Source organism: Zophobas morio, unplaced genomic scaffold (genome assembly GCF_036711695.1).
Source record: "Zophobas morio isolate AGI-343-1 ecotype UQ-CSIRO unplaced genomic scaffold, CSIRO_AGI_Zmor_V1 ptg000041l, whole genome shotgun sequence".
In the NCBI taxonomy this organism is placed as follows: Eukaryota; Metazoa; Arthropoda; class Insecta; order Coleoptera; family Tenebrionidae; genus Zophobas; species Zophobas morio.
Window position 1 is genome coordinate 4,762,994 of NW_026972146.1, and position 17,339 is coordinate 4,780,332.

At 31.1% G+C, this 17,339-nt stretch overlaps 1 protein-coding gene across 4 annotated transcripts in view; it reads left to right on the plus strand.

Annotated features, from left to right (window-relative positions):
- The window catches only part of LOC135140974 (gamma-aminobutyric acid receptor alpha-like), a 90,528-nt gene that overhangs the window by 19,897 nt on the left and 53,292 nt on the right, over positions 1-17,339 (plus strand). The window lies entirely within an intron of this gene.

A 17,339-nucleotide genomic window follows, 5' to 3' on the forward strand; every position in this document is an offset into this window, starting at 1 on the left:
ATTTTACGTTGTTTCAATTTTTCGATTTTTCAATTTATGACATTTCTGAATTTTCAATTTTTCGATTTCTCCATTTTTTGATTAATCGATTTTTGGTTTTTAAAATGTTCGATTTCTCGAAATTTTTATTTCTCGTTTTTGCAGTTTTTCAGTTCTTCAATTTTCGATTTTAATTTTTAGTTCCTTAAGGTTTTTTACCGGTTTTTATTTTTATCAATTTTTCGACATTTTAATTTTTTGACTTTTCAATTTATCGATTTCTCAATTTACCGATATTTCAGTTTTGAGTTTTTTGAATTTTTCGATTATTCAATTTTTCTTCTATTTATAAACTTTTCGATATTTCAGTTTTGGGATTTTTGGATTTTTTCATTTCTGAATTTTTGGATTTTTCAATTTTTCGATTTTTGATGTTCCGATTTCTCGTTTTTTCAATTTTTCGATTCTTCAATCCCTTTAAAATTTTCACTTTTTCGATATTTCACTTTTGGAATTGTTCAATAATTCAATTCTTCAATTTTTCGATTCCGCAAATTTTCAATTACTCGATTTTTTCATTTTTCGATTTCTTAATTTTACGTTGTTCCAATTTTTCGATTTCTAAATTTTTGATTAATCGATTTTTGGTTTTTCAAATGTTCGATTTCTCGAAATTTATTTCTCGATTTATTGATTTTTCAGTTTTTCAATTTTTCAATTTCTCGATTTTAATTTTTCGTTTTTCCAGGTTTTTTAACCAGTTTTTTAATTTTTTGCTTCAATTTTGGAACGTCTCCATTTTTCGATTTTTCAGTTTTTCAATTTACCGATTTTTCAGTTTCGGAAATTTTGAATTTTTCAATTCTTCAATTTTTCTTCTATTTTTCAATTTTTTGATCTTCCAGTTTTGAAATTTTTCAATATTTCGATTTCCGGATTTTTCAACTTTTTCATTTCTTGATTTTTCGATTTTTTCATTTCTGAATTTTCGATTTTTCAATTTTTCGATTGTTCGATTCTTCAATCTGTTTTAGAATTTTCAATTTTTCATTATTTCACTTTTGGAATTTCTCAATTTCGATTTTTCAAAATTCTCAATTTCTCGATTTTTTTGATTTATTAATTTTAGGTTGTTTCAATTTTTCGATTTTTCAATTGTTCGATTTCTAAATTTTTCACTCCGATTATTTCGAAAATATTGCTCCGCGACCCTAAACACGCTATATTTTTGAAATCTACACGTGAAGATCTGTAACACTAAATTTTTTGAGAACTCTTAGCCTACTCTTTCAAAAATGAAATTTTACACTATGTAAATTATGACATTTTCGAAATTTAACAATACATTCGCTAATTTCAAAAAATTCGAATTGCACACCGAATTAACATGGTATATTTTTTGAATCAGTGCGTCGAGATCTACATCCTTCAATTTTGGAGAATTTTTTGACGAGTTCTTGGAAAATAAAAAATCGACAAACTGCAAAATTGAAGGAATTAAAATTGTAACATTAAAACTCGAAAAATTTTTATCAATTTTTCGACATTTTAATTTTTTGACTTTTCAATTTATCGATTTCTCAATTTACCGATATTTCAATTTTGAGTTTTTTGAATTTTTCGATTCTTCAATTTTTCTTCTATTTATCAGTTTTTCGATATTTCAGTTTTGGGATTTTTGGATTTTTTCATTTCTGAATTTTAGATTTTTCAATTTTTCGATTTTTGATGTTCCGATTTCTCGTTTTTTCAATTTTTCGATTCTTCAATCCCTTTAAAATTTTCACTTTTTCGATATTTCACTTTTGGAATTGTTCAATAATTCAATTCTTCAATTTTTCGATTCCTCAAATTTTCAATTTCTCGATGTTTTCATTTTTCGATTTCTTAATTTTACGTTGTTTCAATTTTTCGATTTTTCAATTTATGACATTTCTGAATTTTCAATTTTTCGATTTCTCCATTTTTTGATTAATCGATTTTTGGTTTTTAAAATGTTCGATTTCTCGAAATTTTTATTTCTCGTTTTTGCAGTTTTTCAGTTCTTCAATTTTCGATTTTAATTTTTAGTTCCTTAAGATTTTTTACCTGTTTTTATTTTTATCAATTTTTCGACATTTTAATTTTTTGACTTTTCAATTTATCGATTTCTCAATTTACCGATATTTCAATTTTGAGTTTTTTGAATTTTTCGATTATTCAATTTTTCTTCTATTTATAAACTTTTCGATATTTCAGTTTTGGGATTTTTGGATTTTTCAATTTTTCGATTTTTGATGTTCCGATTTCTCGTTTTTTCAATTTTTCGATTCTTCAATCCCTTCAAAATTTTCACTTTTTCGATATTTCACTTTTGGAATTGTTCAATAATTCAATTCTTCAATTTTTCGATTCCGCAAATTTTCAATTTCTCGATTTTTTCATTTTTCGATTTCTTAATTTTACGTTGTTCCAATTTTTCGATTTTTCTATTTATGGCGTTTCTAAATTTTCAATTTTTCGATTTCTAAATTTTTGATTAATCGATTTTTGGTTTTTCAAATGTTCGATTTCTCGAAATTTATTTCTCGATTTATTGATTTTTCAGTTTTTCAATTCTTCAATTTCTCGATTTTAATTTTTCGTTTTTCCAGGTTTTTTAACCAGTTTTTTAATTTTTTGCTTCAATTTTGGAACGTCTCCATTTTTCGATTTTTCAGTTTTTCAATTTACCGATTTTTCAGTATCGGAATTTTTGAATTTTTCAATTCTTCAATTTTTCTTCTATTTTTTAATTTTTTGATCTTCCAGTTTTGAAATTTTTCAATATTTCGATTTCCGGATTTTTCAACTTTTTCATTTCTTGATTTTTCGATTTTTTCATTTCTGAATTTTCGATTTTTCAATTTTTCGATTGTTCGATTCTTCAATCTGTTTTAGAATTTTCAATTTTTCATTATTTCACTTTTGGAATTTCTCAATTTCGATTTTTCAAAATTCTCAATTTCTCGATTTTTTTGATTTATTAATTTTAGGTTGTTTCAATTTTTCGATTTTTCAATTGTTCGATTTCTAAATTTTTCACTCCGATTATTTCGAAAATATTGCTCCGCGACCCTAAACACGCTATATTTTTGAAATCTACACGTGAAGATCTGTAACACTAAATTTTTTGAGAACTCTTAGCCTACTCTTTCAAAAATGAAATTTTACACTATGTAAATTATGACATTTTCGAAATTTAACTAAATACATTCGCTAATTTCAAAAAATTCGAATTGCACACCGAATTAACATGGTATATTTTTTGAATCAGTGCGTCGAGATCTACATCCTTCAATTTTGGAGAATTTTTTGACGACTTCTTGGAAAATAAAAAATCGACAAACTGCAAAATTGAAGGAATTAAAATTGTAACATTAAAACTCGAAAAATCACAAATAAATAAAGAATCTAGAAACTGAAGATCGAAATACTGAAAAATCAAAAAAACCAAAGTCGAAAAATTTGGACCCCTGAAAAATTGAAGAAAACAAACTGACTTCCTAGAGAAGTGAACATTCTAAAAATTAAACAAAAATTTTAAAAGTCGCAAAATCAAAGACATAGATACTGAAAGATCGAATTCTGTCACTTTTAATATTAAAAAAAAAACTATCAAAAAACGACAAAAAATGGCAAAAAAGAGGAGAACCAAAAGGTTACAAGAAAGAGACAAAAAAGCGATCAAAAAGTAGACAAAAATGGCGAAAGGCGACAAAAACTGCGGTTTGCCACAAAAAAGAAATTAGACAAAAAGAAAGACGCCAAAAAAGCTAAAAAAAGAGATAAAAAAAAATGACAAAAAAAAAACAACTAAAAAGCACTAATAAAGCGACGAAAAGGCACATTGCTTAACCTTTAGGTATGATGTTATGAGAACAAACATTGTTCTCAGGTCTCCCTTACATCTAGTTGGTTTGTCCTGTAATTGATGTTTTAAACACTGTTGGACATAAATAAATATTATTGTTATTATTATTATAAAATTTTGCCATTCACCAACACATTTTGAAGATTGCATTAATCAATTTGTTTTCGAATATAGTAAATTAAAATTAATCAAAATCATAAAAAATTAATTTTTGTTAAATATGCACGCGAAAAAATACATGAGTGGAAAGATGTGTACAATTATTGAAATTCAATTGAAAATAACACACTGTAATGCCAGCGTTTGGTTTCTGTGAATAACAGATACTTTAATAGCTCTCGATATTGCTTCCAATTGAATCAAATGAACTCAGCAATTTCAACAAGTTTATACAATTTACCATCGCATACCTACGTTTTTTTTTTAAAACTCAGTTAAAATTGGCGTATACAATGAGAAAAGCGCATTTTGATACCAAATATACGAAGTTAACACGTTCTTTCCTTTTATACAAAGAAAGAAATACATCACGGTTGTTTTCAGCGCTCAACTTCTAACAACCAGCAAAACTGAATATAATTATTGGAACAAGTTGAGAAACAAAAAGAAGTTCGAACTTTACCGGAGTTGCTGTTTGTAAGCGATAATTAAGGAAAACCTGATGCACACTTGTTAGTCAACATTTCTATATATTTTTCCTGTGAACTACCACCACCACCAATATGATTTATCATTGAACAAACTAACAATGTAAATGCCAGTTTTTCCTTATAAATAAAATCCTCCTGCCCTTGACAAACAATTCTTCCTTAATCCTTCAATATGAAGACTTGCAGGATATTACGAGCTGTGTTATGACCAGCGGCTCTCTAGCCCCGACTTTATTAAACAATTTTCGATCTAATGCAAGGAAAATATGAAGGACACGTTACAGCCCCCTGCCATAAGATACGCCCAAAGCCCTTCACAAATTGCGTCCCAGGGCACCGCTATCGCCCCTAATCACCTAAATCGTCTCTCGTTTCAACCGTCCGACGTGTCTGCTTTTTAATAAATAAAACTTTTAATTAACCTTTGTAATTAAAAGCGGCCTAATCAGATTTGTACAAGTTTTTGATTGTTGGGGTTTATTTTTTAATTCTCTTTCCATTAGTTTAATTAAGTGCGAGCCGCAGCAATTTTAACTTTAATTCGTCTTTTATAAACACGTTGTCTGATGGCTGGCTGTCGATCGTAAAACCGTTATGTTGGGTCGAGATGGTATCGAGGCGATTCGCTTATCCAGATTTGGGGCCGGCGCTAATGAATAAATAACGAGTCTTGGGACGGTGCTTAAAATCGATCTTGGTGGATGAGTCCATAAGTATTTAGGCAAGGATTTTTATTAGAATATGAAAATATCGGACCGAGTGTTGTCAAAGTTTGTATGTATGATAGAAACATCCTGTAGATGATGCAGATTTTTGGAAAGAAAATCGAAATAACGTAGTTATAGACTTGTGGTTTATGAATCTGTGTTGATTTTTGTTTTCATTTATATCGAGATTTTTGAAAATAAAATTGAATTATGTAATATTAAATTTTTTTATTATTCTGTTTTTAATTTTTCAGTTTTTCGTTTTTTTTAATTATTCGACTTCTATTTTTCGATTTTTTAATTTTTCGATTATTCAATTTACCAATGTTTCAGTTTTGGGATTTTTCAATTTTTCGATTCTTCAATTTCTCTTCGATTTTTCGATTTTTCGATTTCTCCATCATTAACATTTGCGATTTTATTTTTTTTTTTAATTTTCTATTTAAGATTTTTCAATTTTTTTAATTTTTCGGTTTTTGATGTATCGATTTCTCGATTTTTCAATTTCACTTTTGGGATTTCTCAATAATCCGATTCTTTAATTTCGATTTTTTAATTTTTTGATTTTTCAAATTTATGACGTTTCTAAATTTTCAATTTTTCGATTTCTCAATTTTTTGATTAATCGATTTTTGATTTTTAAAATGTTCGATTTCTCGAAATTTTTTTCTCGATTTTTCAATTTTTCAGTTCTTCAATTTTCGATTTCAATTTTTAGTTCCTTAAGGTTTTTTACCAGTTTTATTTTTATCAATTTTTCGACATTTTAATTTTTTGACTTTTCAATTTATCGATTTCTCAATTTACCGATATTTCAGTTTTGAGTTTTTTGAATTTTTCGATTCTTCAATTTTTCTTCTATTTATCAGTTCTTCGATATTTCAGTTTTGGGATTTTTGGATTTTTTCATTTCTGAATTTTAGATTTTTCAATTTTCCATTTTTGATGTTTCGATTTCTCGTTTTTTCAATTTTTCGATTCTTCAATCTCTTTAGAATTTTCAACATTTCGGAATTTTTCAGTAATTCAATTCTTCAATTTTTCGATTCCTCAAATTTTCAATTTTTCGATTTTTTCATTTTTGGATTTCTTAATTTTACGTTGTTTCAATTTTTCGATTTTTCAATTTATGACGTTTCCAAATTTTCATTTTTCGATTTCTAAATTTTTTGATTAAACGATTTTTGGTTTGTCAAATGTTCGATTTTTCGAAATTTTTATTTCTAGATTTATGGATTTTTCAGTTTTTCAATTCTTCAATTTCCCGATTTTAATTTTTCGTTTTTTCAGGTTTTTTAACCAGTTTTTTTGATTTTTTAATTTTTTGCTTCTATTTTGCGACGTCTCCATTTTTCGGTTTTTCAGTTTTTCAGTTTACCGATGTATCAGTTTCGGAATTTTTGAATTTTTCGACTCTTTAATTTTTCTTCTATTTCCCAATTTTTCGATATTTCGATTCCTGGATTTTTCGACTTTTTGATTTCTTGATTTTTCTATTTTTTCATTTCTGAATTTTAGATTTTTCAATTTTTCGATTTTTGGTACATATTTCGATTTCTCGTTTTTCCAATTTTTCAATTCTTCAATTTTTAGATTTTTCAAAATTTTCAATTTCTCAATTTTTTATTTTTTGATTTCTTAATTTTACATTGTTTCAATTTTTCGATTTTTTAATTGTTCGATTTCTAAATTTTTCGATTTTTCAGATTTTTAACTTTATCATTTTTTCGACATTTTAATTTTTTCCTTCCTTTTTAGTCCTCTCCATCCTTTCCTGTCCACTTTGTCCTCTTTCGTCCGTTTCGTCCTTTACCGTCCTTCGTCCTTTTTCGTCATTTTTCGACCTTTTTCGACCTTTTTCATCCTTCGTCCTTTTTCGACCTTTTTGTCCTTTTTCGTTCTTTTCGTCCTTTTTCGTCCTGTTTCGTCCTTCGTCTTTTTTCGTCCTTTTCGTCCTTCTTCGTCCTTTTTCGTCCTTGTTTTTTTTAAATTAAATTTTTCAGTTTTTCACTTTTTGACTTTTCGATTTTTCGATTGTGGGATATTTCGATTTCTCAATTTTTCAATGTTTCTATTTTTCGATTTTCCAATTATTCAGTGTCCCAATTTTTTGTCATTTCAGTTTTGGAATTTTTCTCGATTTTTCAGGTTTTCAATTCTTAAATTTTTCAATTTTTCGATTTTTTAAATTCTGGATTTTTAAATTTCTCTGTTTTTCAACTTTTCTTCGTTTCAGTGTTGGAATTTTTGATTTTTGTCTATTGTTTAGTTTTTCAATTCTTCTATTTTTTAAATTTTGGATTTTTCGTCTTTTTTCATCCTTCGTCCTTTTTCGTTTTTTTGGTCCTTTTTTTCGATAATTTATCGGTTTTTCTCCCTTTTAAATTTTTCAGTTTTTCAATGTTTTGCCTAAGTTCTCGCCCTTTCAGTCCTTTTCGTCATTTTAGTCCTTTTTCGTCATTTTCGTCCTTTTCTTCCTTTTTCGCCCTTTTCGCCCTTTTTCGTCCTTCTCGTCCTTGTTCGTCCTTGTTCGTCCTTTTCATCTTTTTCGTCGTTTTCGTTTTTTCGTCCTTTTCGTCATTTTCAGTCTTGGTCTTTTTCGTTTTTTTCGTATTTTACGCCCTTTTCGTCATTTTCAGTCTTTTGGTCTTTTTCGGTTTTTTCGTATTTTACGTTCTTTTCGTCATTTTCGTCGTTTTCGTCCTTTTCGTCCTTTTCGTCCATTTTCGTCCTTTTTCATCCTGTTCGTCCTGTTCGTCATTTTTCGTCCTTTTCGTCCTTTTTCGACCTTTTTCGTCCTTTTTAGACTTTTTTCGTCCTTTGTCGTCCTCTTTCGTCCTTTTCGTCCTTCTTCGTCCTTCTTCGTCCTTTACCGTCCTTCGTCCTCTTTCGTCCTTTTTCGTTCTTTTCGTCCTTTTTCGTCCTTTTTCGGCCTTTTTCGTCATCCGTTTTTTTCGTCATTCTTCGTCCTTTTTCGTCCTTCGTCCTTTTTCGTCCTTTTTGTCCTTTTCGTCCTTTTCGTCCTTTTCGTCCTTTTCGTTCTTTTCGTTTTTTTCGTTTTTTTCCTTCTTTTCGTCCTTTTCGTCCTTTCCTTAATTTATTGTTTTGTCATTTCAGTTTTGCAAAAATTTTTCGGTTTTTCAGGTTTTCGACTCTTCAATTTTTCGATTTTTTTAATGCTGGATTTTTCCATTTCACGGTTTTTCAATTTTTCTAATTTTTTGGCTTTTCGAGCTCTCAATTTTTCGATTTTTAAATTTCAGGTTTTCAATTTTTCAATGTTCCGATTTTTAGATTTTTTTATGATTCGACTTCTCGAATTTTCAATTTTTCTTGGATTTTTCAATTTTTCGTTATTTCAGTTTTGGGATTTTTAATGTTTTGATTCCTCAGTTTCTGGATTCTTCAAAATTTTGATTTCCCGATTTTAAACATTTTTCTATTTCTCAATTTTCCGATGTTTCAGTTTTTGCAATTTCTTAATTTTTCGATTTTAAAATTTTTGATTTTTCCAAATTTTAGATTTTCCAGTTTTTAAATCATTCAATTTTTCGACTTTCCAATTTTTGAATTTTTCAGGTTTTTGACTTTTCAATTTTTGGATTTTTAATCATTTTCGATTTGTCGATTTTTTTTTATTTAAAATTTTTCAGTTTTTCACTTTTTGACTTTTTTCTCGATTTTTTAATTTTGTTTCTCGATGCTTTAGTTTTTCAGTTTGTCGATGTTTCGATTTCAATTTTTCAATTATTCGATTTTCCAATTTTTCGTCATTTCAGTTTTGGGATTTTTCAATATTTCGATTCTTCGATTTTTCGACTTCTCAATCTTGAACTTTTTCGATTTTTAAGTTTTTCGATTTTTCAATTTAAGACGATTCTAAATTTTCAACTTTTCTCAGTTTCTTAATTAATCGATGTTTTGGTTTCTCGACTTTTCGATTTCTCGAATTCTCTATTTCTCGATTTTTTTATTTTTCAGTTTTTCAATTCTTCAATTTCTCGATTCTCAACGTCCCATGGAAAAATTGAAAATTAAGAGATTGTAATTTTTCACAAAATAAATCGTCGAATCTAGTCAGCAACCTCTGAGTTACCAATAACCGACGTCACTGTCTTTTTAAAGGAGAAATTATATTGAAACTTTCCAGTACTAGAGAAAAGGCAAATATTGAGGAAAATAAGTTCGGCTGAATTATTAAAATACGGCTGATTCGAGTCACTGAAAGCCATATTCAGGAACCGGAGCGGCTTATTTTAAAAGATTTCGTTCAGTAGCTATGAAAACGTTGAGTGAAATTAAAAAAAACTTATCAAAGTAATTACGTGTACATCAATAAGACGAGAAAAGGGTAACATTTTACGAATCGATAGAAAATAACTATCTGATTATACAGCTGAGTGATTCCAGTCTTTGATGTGTTTTTCTCAAATTCATTTTTCCTTAATAATTAAATTGAAGGAGGTTCTTTGATATTTTCTTTTACAAATAAGGAAAATTTAGGTGCCTAATGTAATATTTTATATATAGTTTTGCAAAAAGCAAATATTTTTTAATTCCGGATGATATCTTCCAAGAAAATAATGACGCGGCGATATTCCAAGAAATATGAATCTACGCTCATCGAAATTAAATTTTGTTTATTTTTTATTTCATCTTCCAGAGCCACTACTTGCGAATTGGCAGAATCCCAGTGTTGATGTTATAGATTAAAAAAGCGTGTCTCATCCCCCAGGACTCGTCAAGCTTTCGAAATATCATCGAAGGTGCCCGCTCCACCGAGACCAAAAAAAAAAAAAATCAAAAGTCGACCCACCTCAACCCGTATTCCAGACATGTTTAGCGTTTTTAAGGGCGCCGTCAGTGAGCGGTTTAAGATTTAATCCATTCGCGACAAACGGGATTTGCTCCGGGAGCGGATGTAAGAGGTGTGACGTAAATAAGCTTAGAAAGTGATTCAACTCGTGGAAATCGCGTTCAGAACCCATGTACCCATCCGAGGCTTGATTTTTTGCGGCAGCTCGGAATTGTCAAAGGTGGTGATTAAAACCGCGATTTTTTCGATGCGGAATCGCAAACGTCAATCGGAATCCGCGCACTGGAAGGTTCAGCCGGAAAAAGAGATAAATGCGAGGGGAAATTAGGAAAATCTACTTATCCACTTTCAACACGGACTCGGTGCCTTGATCCAATTACGACCAGCCGATGATGAACAACATCCTATTATGTTCTTTGTAGTTAAATCGACAAGGCATTGCATCGATACTTTCCTGACAACAAAATTTGTTTTGTGCCGTTATCTAAATTCAATTTGTTTCGGGACGGACGTTTACGAATCGTGTACTAATTGGTCGGCCTGAACTGGAGTTTGGCCATTACAGTTATTATTAAAAAAGGTGTCCAGACTCGAAATTTGATGTGACGCCACTGATTCCAAAAATATAGCGTGTTTAGGGTCACGTATAATAATGCTAGGAAAGAAACGCATATGCCACCCCTGTACGACGTCTATGGGCGATGATGACTCATCGTCGAAGCGGAAGCGGAAGTCGCGATGCGTAATCCAGAAAGACCTCGACTGTGGAACTTCTAGAAGGGAAGTATAGCTTCAAATAGAGGTTTATTTTCTACATAATCGCTGTGCAGTTAGTCGTGTAATTCGACTTACTGAGAAATAAATTGTTGAATTTTACCCATGCCGTTATTATTCACCGATCAACGTAACAGTATAAAACAATAATAAATAAATTACGACAACAAGAAATATTATAGCAGTTGAAAAGAAAATTTTCCAACGATATTTACCATGAGTGTTTTAACAAGTCTCAATATTTAAAATTCTTTTTGCAAAGATTTTTGATAGCTCTTATCAATATTTTTCCACGAGATTTATGTTTTAAATATCGTGTTGTTGAAAATAACCATACAATAAAAAAAAGAAGCCAATAAGTAAGCCCCACCCACCCACCCTCAGTTGTGATGAATTTTTCATTCGTTGTCAGATAGAAGGGCGGAGTTTCATTGAAAATCCATGTTTTCCTACAAAAATTTACCATTTTAAACATGTTTTAGGTTTTCTTCTTCTTCTTTCGATCCTCTTTTGCTTTTGAGAGAATGAAAATATTCATTTCCTATTTTTTCTCAAAATAGTCTATTTTCTATAATACGATCGTGTCTCAAACATGGATTTTGCAGTTAAGCTCCGCCCCCTTATCACACAACGAATAAAAAATTGATCACAATTGAAACCGGGGCGGGTGGGTGGGGCTTAATTTTTGGCTCTTTTTTCTTAATATGTGTAGTTTTCTTTCACCATCGAAATTTAATATATGTTTCACATAATATTTTCTTGTAGAGAAAATCTTTTGCATTTAAGCTCCGCCCTCCCCGTCTCACGAGGAATAAATAAATTAATCACAATTGAGATGGGGCGGGTGGGTGGGGCTTATCCTTCGATTTTCTTAGTACATATAGAATAATCTTCTTTCAACAATAAAGTAATTAAAATATCAAATGGTAAATTTGAGGTTCAATTTATGTCTCAACTGTCGTGTTGTTGAAGACTAGCCAACAATTAAGCCCCACCCACCCACCCCTACCTCAATTGTGATGAATTTTTTATTTGTTGTCAGATAGAAGGGCGGAGTTTAACTGCAAAATCCACATTTTTCTGCCAAAATTTACCATTTTAAACACGTTTTAGGTTTCTTCTGCTTGTTCTTTTTTTGCTTTTAAGAAAAAAAAAATTCTTTCCCTATTTTTTCTCAAAATAGTCTATTTTCTACAATACGATCGTGTCTCAAACATGGGTTTTGCAGTTAAGCTCCGCCCCTTGATCTCACAACGAATAAGAAATTCGTCACAAATGAAATCGGGCGGGTGGGTGGGGCTTAAATTTTGGCTTCGTTTTTCTTAATATGTGTAGTTTTCTTTCACCACGCGAAATTTAATATATGTTTCACATAATATTTTCTTGTGGAGAAAATCTTTTGCATTTAAGCTCCGCCCTCCCCGCCTCACGAGGAATAAATAGATTAATCACAATTGAAATGGGGTGGGTGGGTGGGGCTTATCCTTCGGTTTTCTTAGTACATACACATAATCTTCTTTCAACAATAAAATAATTAAAATATCAAATGGTAAATTTGAGGTTCAATTTATGTCTCAACTGTCGTGTTGTTGAAGACTAGCAAATAATTAAGCCCCACCCACCCACCCCTACCTCAATTGTGATGAATTTTTTATTTGTTGTCAGATAGAAGGGCGGAGTTTAACTGCAAAATCCACATTTTCTGCCAAAATTTACCATTTTAAACACGTTTTAGGTTTCTTCTGCTTCTTCTTTTTTTGCTTTTAAGAAAAAAAAAAATTCTTTCCCTATTTTTTCTCAAAATAGTCTATTTTCTACAATACGATCGTGTCTCAAACATGGGTTTTGCAGTTAAGCTCCGCCCCTTGATCTCACAACGAATAAGAAATTCGTCACAAATGAAATCGGGCGGGTGGGTGGGGCTTAAACTTTGGCTTTGTTTTTCTTAATATGTGTAGTTTTCTTTCAACCACACGATACTTAATACATGGCATTTTCTTGTAGAGAAATATGAACTTTGCAGATAAGCTCCGCCCCCCCCCTCTCACAACGAATAAAAAATTCATTAGAATTGACATTTATCTTTCGATTTTCTTGTACATACACATAATCTTCTTTCAACAATAAAATAATTAAAATATCAAATGGCGAATTTGAGGTTCAATTTATGTCTCAAATGTCGTGTTGTTGAAGAGAAGTCAATAATTAAGCCCCACCCACCCACCCCTACCTCAGTTGTGATGAATTTTTTATTCGTTGTCAGATAGAAGGGCGGAGTTTAACTGCAAAATCCATATTTTCCTACCAAAATTTATCATTTTAAACACGTTTTAGGTTTCTTCTGCTTCTTCTTTCGATCTTCTTTTACTTTTAAGAGAATAAAAATAATTTTTCCCTATTTTTTCTCAAAATAGTCTATTTTCTACAATACGATCATGTCTCAAACATGGGTTTTGCAGTTAAGCTCCGCCCCCTGATCTCACAACGAATAAGAAATTCGTCAGAAATGAAATCGGGCGGGTGGGTGGGGCTTAAATTTTGGCTCTGTTTTTCTTAATATGTGTAGTTTTCTTTCAACCACACGATACTTAAAACATGGTATTTTCTTGTAGAGAAATATGAACTTTGCAGATAAGCTCCGCCCCCCGATCTCAGAACGAATAAAAAATTCATTAGAATTAAAATCGGGGCGGGTGGGTGGGGCTTATCCTTCGATTTTCTTGTACATACACATAATCTTCTTTCAACAATAAAATAATTAAAATATCAAATGGCGAATTTGAGGTTCAATTTATGTCTCAAATGTCGTGTTGTTGAAGAGAAGTCAATAATTAAGCCCCACCCGCCCACCCCTACCTCAGTTGTGATGAATTTTTTATTCGCTGTCAGATAGAAGGGCGGAGTTTAACTGCAAAATAAACACGTTTTAGGTTTCTTGTGCTTCTTCTTTCGATCTTCTTTTGCTTTTAAGAGAATAAAAATATTCTTTCCCTATTTTTTCTCAAAATAGTCTATTTTCTACAATACGATCATGTCTCAAACATGGGTTTTGCAGTTAAGCTCCGCCCCCTGATCTCACAACGAATAAGAAATTCGTCAGAAATGAAATCGGGCGGGTGGGTGGGGCTTAAATTTTGGCTCTGTTTTTCTTAATATGTGTAGTTTTCTTTCAACCACACGATACTTAAAACATGGTATTTTCTTGTAGAGAAATATGAACTTTGCAGATAAGCTCCGCCCCCCGATCTCAGAACGAATAAAAAATTCATTAGAATTAAAATCGGGGCGGGTGGGTGGGGCTTGTCCTTCGATTTTCTTGTACATACACATAATCTTCTTTCAACAATAAAATAATTAAAATATCAAATGGCGAATTTGAGGTTCAATTTATGTCTCAAATGTCGTGTTGTTGAAGAGAAGTCAATAAATTAAGCCCCACCCACCCACCCCTACCTCAGTTGTGATGAATTTTTTATTCGTTGTCAGACAGAAGGGCGGAGTTTAACAACAAAATCCATATTTTTCTACCAAAATTTACCATTTTAAACGTGTTTTAGGTTTCTTCTGCTTCTTCTTTCGATCTTCTTTTGCTTTTAAGAGAATAAAAATATTCGTTCCCTATTTTTTTCTCAAAATAGTCTACTTTCTATAATACGATCGTGTTTCAAACATGGGTTTTGCAGTTAAGCTCCGCCCCCTGATCTCACAACGAATAAGAAATTCGTCACAAATGAAAACGGGCGGGTGGGTGGGGCTTAAACATTGGCTTTGTTTTTCTTGATATGTGTAGTTTTCTTTCAACCACATGATACTTAAAACATGGTATTTTCTTGTAGAGAAATATGAACTTTGCAGATAAGCTCCGCCCCTCGATCTCACAACGAATAAAAAATTCATTAGAATTGAAATCGGGGAGGGTGGGTGGGGCTTATCCTTCGATTTTCTTAGTACATACACATGATCTTCTTTCAACAATAAAATAATTAAAATATGAAATGGTAAATTTGAAGTTCAATTTATGTCTCGAATGTCGTGTTGTTGAAGAGAAGCCAATAATTAAGCCCCACCCACCCACCCCTACCTCAATTGTGATGCATTTTTATTCGTTGTCAGATAGAAGGGCGGAGTTTAACTGCAAAATCCATATTTTTCTACCAAAATTTACCATTTTAAACACGTTTTAGGTTTCTTCTGCTTCTTCTTTCGATCTTCTTTTGCTTTTCAGAGAATAAAAATATTCATTCCCTATTTTTTCTCAAAATAGTCTATTTTCTACAATACGATCATGTCTCAAACATGGGTTTTGCAGTTAAGCTCCGCCCCTTGATCTCACAACGAATAAGAAATTCGTCACAAATGAAATCGGGCGGGTGGGTGGGGCTTAAACTTTGGCTTTGTTTTTCTTAATATGTGTAGTTTTCTTGTAGAGAAATATGAACTTTGCAGATAAGCTCCGCCCCCCGATCTCACAACGAATAAAAAATTCATTAGAATTGAGACCGGGGCGGGTGGGTGGGGCTTATCCTTCGATTTTCTTAGTACATACACATAATCTTCTTTCAACTATAAAATAATTACAATATGAAATGGTAAACTTGAGGAGATTTTTGTTTCAAATATCGTGTTCTTGAAAAGAAGCCAATAATTACAACGAAAATAATACTACGGAAAGAGAGGGCGGGTGGGCGGGGCTAGTACCTGCTAAAATAAAACTGATTTTGGCAGATGACATACCTTCTAAGAAAAGAGAGGGTGGGTGGGCGGGGTTAGTACCTTGTAAGATAAAACTGATTTTGGCAGATGACATACCCTCTAAGAAAAGATAGGGTGGGTGGGTGGGGTTAGAACTTGCTAAAATAAGACCAATTTTGGCACATAACATACTTTCTAAGAAAAAGAGGGTGGGTGGGCGGGGCTAGTACCCGCTAAGATATGAGTGATTTTCGGCAAATAAGATACGCACTAAGAGAAGAGAGGGTGGGTGGGCGGGGCTAGTACCTGTTGAGGTAAAACTAATTTTCGCAAATGACATCCTAAGAAAATGAAGGGTAGAAGGTATATCATTTTAAATTGTAAAAAAATCGAAAAATAGTAGGAAAAATTGTCAGTTAAAAAATTGAAGGACTGAAAATTTAAAATATCAAAAGTTAAAGACTGAGAAACTGAATATTTAAAAACTGAGAAACCAAAATATGCAAAAATCCGAAAATTGTAAAATGGAAAAATTGCGATTCGAAGAACTGAACAAGTGAAAAATTAAAAATTGATAAATTGAAAATAAAATGAAAATTTGAAGAAATATATCAAAATGGATAAGTTGAAAATCGAAAAACTACATCGAAAAGCTCAAGAAATAAAAATTGAAAAATTAAAAATTGAGAAACTGAAAAGGTCTAAAAATTGAAAAACGAAAAACAGCAAACTCAAAAAATTGTCTAGTCGATGAATTGATGAAGTGAAAAATTGAAACACCGAAATATCAAGAGCGAAAAACTGAAAAGTCGAATATTTTTTAAAACAAAAAATTGTAAAATCGAAAAATTGAGAAACCAAAAAATCGAAAAATCCAAATTTTTAAAACAGAGAAATTGTAAAATTGCCAAATTGTAAGTTCGAGACTTGTGAAATCAAAAAATCGCTTATCGAAAAATTGGAGAAATGGCAAAATGAAAAATCAAGAATTAAACATTGAGAAATTGAAAAATCGAAAAATTGAGAAACCAAAACATTGAAAAATTGTAAAATCGGGAAATTGTAAGATCGAATAATTCTAAGATTGATCATTTGACAAAATTCGTCTTATTTTTGCCAAGTATAGTTTTGGAAATTTTATTGCACCCTATAAAATTTTATTATCAATAACGAGACGGACAGTAGTACAATAGCAAAAGATATTTACAACTTAAGTTGTCGCGTGCCGGAAATCCCCAGAGGTTAGAAAGCAGAATAATGCAGATCCGGACAGGGACAATCGTTACTCATGAACAGAAATGACCATTATTTTATGAGTAGAACTACCTGGTAAATGTTCTCAGACAAATTCGAGTGAACTTGTTGGAGCGATAAATATTTCTTACCATTGTACTACTATCCGTCTCATTATCGTCAATAAAATTTTATAGGGTAGAATGAAATTTCCAAAACTATAGCAGGGGTCCCAAAATTAACTCAAAAGCAGGTCAGGTCAGAATTTTCCAAAAATAAAACACCCAAGTCCCTCAAAATTGTTTTAAATAGTTTACAAAAAATGTCCACAAAAACAATAAAAACACTGCGGCACTCAAGACTTTTTCAGATTCGTAAAAAATAAAACACTAAACGCTCAAAAAATTTTTTCAAGTTCATCCAGCAACAAAACACGAGATTTCTTTAAATTTATCCAAAAATAAAACACCAAAGGACCTAAAATTACGCCGACAAGCATTTTCTAAATATTCGCTGTGAAATTCAAATTTTTTGAGGTTTCTAAAAATTTCAATGGTAAATAAGACCGTCATGGCACATACGTGTTTTCTGGACTG